Raw genomic sequence first — 3,746 nt, 5'->3', positions numbered from 1 at the left:
ATTGATCCAGGAACTTTGGACTTGCCAGCTTCTATAAGTATGTGAGCCATTTTCCTAAGATAAATTTCTCTCTATACACACGTATATATAAGCTTTACTGATTTTGTTTCTCTAGAGAACCCAGTCTAACACAGTCAATAAAACACAAATAAACATCTTTCTGATATTCTTTGCTTTGAGTAAAGATTCATCTGACATCAGCTATGATATCCTTCATTCCAAGTCCTCTTCTGAATCCAGCTTACATTTCTGGAAGTGCTCTGTTGATATACTGATGCAATCATTTTTGAATTATTTTCATTAAGATTTTACTTGTGTATGGTATTAATGATATCATTCGGTAATTTCCACATTCTGTGGGATCACCTTTCTTTGAAATGGGTACAAATATGAATCTCTTCCAGTCAGTTGGCCAAGTACTTGTCTTCCAAATCTCTTGGCATAGCCAAGGGTATGCCTCCAGTGGGGCATCCGTTTCTTGAAACGTCTAAATGGGTATTCCATCAATTCCTGGAGCTTTGTTTTTAGCCACTTCCTTCAGTGAAGCTTCAACTTCTTCCTTAAAGGCCATTGGTTCTTGATCTTATACCACCTCCTGAGGTAGATGAACATCGACAAGTTCTTTATGGTATAGTGACTTTGTGTATTCCTTCTATCTTCTTTTGATGTTTCCTGCATCAATCAATATTTTGCCTGTAGAATCTTTCAATATTGCAACTCAAAGCTCAATTTTTTTGCTCAGTTCTTTCAGCTTGAGAAATGCAGAGCATGTTCTTCCCTTTTGTTTTCTAACTCCAGGTCTTCACACATTTCATTATAATAATTGACTTTGTCTTCTGGTGCTGCTTTTTGAAATCTTCTGTTCATTTTTTATCTTGTCATTTCTTCCATTTGCTTTAACTACTCTCTGTTCAAGGGCAAGTTTCAGAGTCTTTTCTGATATCCATTTTGGTCTTTTCTTCCTTTCCTGTCTTTTTAATGACCTTTTGCTTTCTTCATGGATGATGTTCTTGATGTCATCCCACAGCTCCTCTGGTGCTCATTAGTGCTCAATGCATCAAATCTATTCTTTAGATGGTCTCTAAATTCAGGAGGGATATAATCAAGGTCATATTTTGGCTCTCATGGACTTATTTTAATTGTCTTCAACTCCAACTTGAACTTGCATATAAGCAGTTGATGATCTGTTCCACAATCAGCTCCTGGCCTTGTTTTGGCTGAAGATGTTGAGTTTTCCATTGCCTTTCACCACAGATGTAGTCAATCTGATTCCTGTGTACTCCATCTGACAAAGTCCACATGTAGAGCTGCTGTTTGGGTTGTTGAAAAAATGTATTTGCAATGAAGAAGTTGTTGGTGTCACAAAATTCTATCATGCAATCTCCAGTGTTATTTCTATCACCAAGGCCAAATATTCCAACTACCAGTGATTCTTCTTTGTTTCCAACTTTTGCATTCCAGTCACCAGTGATAGTCAGCACATCTTGATTGCATGTTTGGTCAATTTCAGACTGCAGAAGTTGGTAAAAATCAATTTCCTCTTCTTTGGCTTTGGGGGTTGGTGCATAAATTTGAATAATAGTAGTATTAACTGGCCTTCCTTGTAGGCACATGGGTATTTTCCTATCACTGACAGCATTGTACTTCAGGATAGATCTTGATACATTCTTTGTGATGATGAATGCCATGCCATTCCTCTTCAACTTGTCATTTCCAACATAGTAGATCATATAATTGTCTGATTCAAAATGTCCAAAACCAGTCCATTTCAGCTCACTAATGTCTAGGATATTAATCTTTATGTGTTCCAATTTTTTTTTTTTTTTGACACTTCCAAATTTCGTTTCTCTTTTTTTACACTTTCAAATCCATTTTTAATTTTTTTTCTCCTCACACACACAATCTCAGGGGTCTCCACACACCATGTTTATTGCAGCTATAAACTCACTTGATGTTGGTCTGGTACAATCTATTCTTTTATCATTTTATCCCTAAAATTGTGTTGGCATCAAAATGACAGTTAACCCATGTTAAATCCATAAAATATTTACATAGCACAGCACATTAAGCTTTAGACACTTGGCAATTAGACCACATAAAAATAGGATAAGACCCCCATTATACATGATCTCTATCAGGTATTTACCAGTCCCTAATATGGCGTCTGTACAATGGTTCAAAAGGCAGCAGAAGCAACAGGCGGTTCCTTCTGTGGACACTGAACATTATGATCTGGAAGCACATGATGTTACCCCAGTGTCATGTACCACCCACCTTTCTCCAAGGTGGTTTCATAATCCTAGAATGGCAGGTCCAGCTGATACAAAATGAAGACAGACAATACAACATTTACTCTGTAGAGATATTCTACTCATACTAGGCATTCACTGTGATTTTGAACGTAACTCGTCCCAAAACTTGTCATGATCATCCTGATTTTTCAGGTTGGAAGAGCCATCAATCTTGCAATCAAATGTTGCATCTTTCTTGGTATTGTTAAGCTGAGAAAAGAATGCCTGGATAGCAACTATTGGCTGTCTGTACCCCACGTGCAGTTTTTTCCCATAATATGGAAAATATTTTAAGTCTATAAGTCCTGTGGTAGGATAAGTTGATATAGATGCCACTTGTCCATTCTTTGAAGTGCATGTTATCCTTGGTTCTCCTTTAGGTTTTAATCCAATTATTCTGTTCATTTTCACAAGAATACAAGGGTTTTCCCTGGAATAGCCATATTCATGATTAGTCATGCCACTGCATGCTTAAAGTAACTGAAGAGGAAACTGACACGCAGTATAAATTGGGCCCTTCTGTTCAAAAAGTGCTCTGTCAGGACAGATTGTGACATTCTTCTGTTCTTCTAACTCATAGGACTTTAGAAAGTGATCAAGATCTTTAATGTATCTTTCGTAGGAACTTGCATCAGACAAACTGAATGAATATTCTAGTGCAGTCACTGGTTTTGGAAAAACCATAAATCCTGGACTGGGAATCTGGTCATGATATTTTGAAACCTCATCATTCAGAGTCTGAAGCATGACCCACATTGTGAATGTGAAGAGAGCAGCCAAGTACCCATAGAAGACTAGGTAGAAGAGCAAGATCAAACCCCAACTCTTGGTGGTTTGCCCTAGAAATTCTCCACTGGTTGGGTTATAAATGAAGAGCTTCCACTCAGCCAGGCTCTGGTTGAAGGACTTCTTGTCTTTCTTTGTCATGGTGGGCATGAGTGGACAGTGAGATGGGCAGAGGCTGTGAGGATGGATGCAGCAAGAAGCATGGAGGCACGTCCTGGCTCAGGCCTCGCAGCCCGGCAGCAGCGGCGGCAGAGGGCAGAACAGCGAAAGACACCTCCTTGCTATGGCGTATACTAGAGCTGTTCAGACAGTTCCAAATTTCCTAGAGTCATACTTCATACATTCCATGTTCCAATTATTAATGGATGTTTGCAGCTGTTCCTTCTGATTTTGAGTTGTGCCACAACAACAAATGGAGGTCCCAAAAGCTCTAATTTATCCATATCATTAAAGTCAGTTCTACTATGATGAGGCAGCTCATGCCCAGGCATATTGAGTGCCTTCCAACCTGAGAAGCTCATCTTTCAGCACTGTATTGGACAATGTTTCAGGGCTATTCATAAAGTTTTCCAGTAATATATCAGACAGTGTTTCATTGCTATTCACAAGGTTTTCCCTGGCCAATTCTTTGAGAAGTGGATGGCCTCTTCCTTCTTCTGAGTCTGTCTA

General features: G+C 38.8%; 1 pseudogene; it reads right to left on the bottom strand.

Annotated features, from left to right (window-relative positions):
* Positions 1 to 2,376: 2,376 nt before the first annotated feature.
* Positions 2,377 to 3,218, bottom strand: LOC103197355 (annotated as a pseudogene).
* Positions 3,219 to 3,746: the final 528 nt, after the last annotated feature.

This window comes from Orycteropus afer, unplaced genomic scaffold (genome assembly GCF_000298275.1).
Source record: "Orycteropus afer afer isolate SDZICR_OR568_19922 unplaced genomic scaffold, OryAfe1.0 scaffold00077, whole genome shotgun sequence".
Classification (NCBI taxonomy): domain Eukaryota; kingdom Metazoa; phylum Chordata; class Mammalia; order Tubulidentata; family Orycteropodidae; genus Orycteropus; species Orycteropus afer.
The sequence above is the reverse complement of the archived record's forward strand: the minus strand, read 5'-3'. Positions and strand labels throughout refer to the sequence as shown.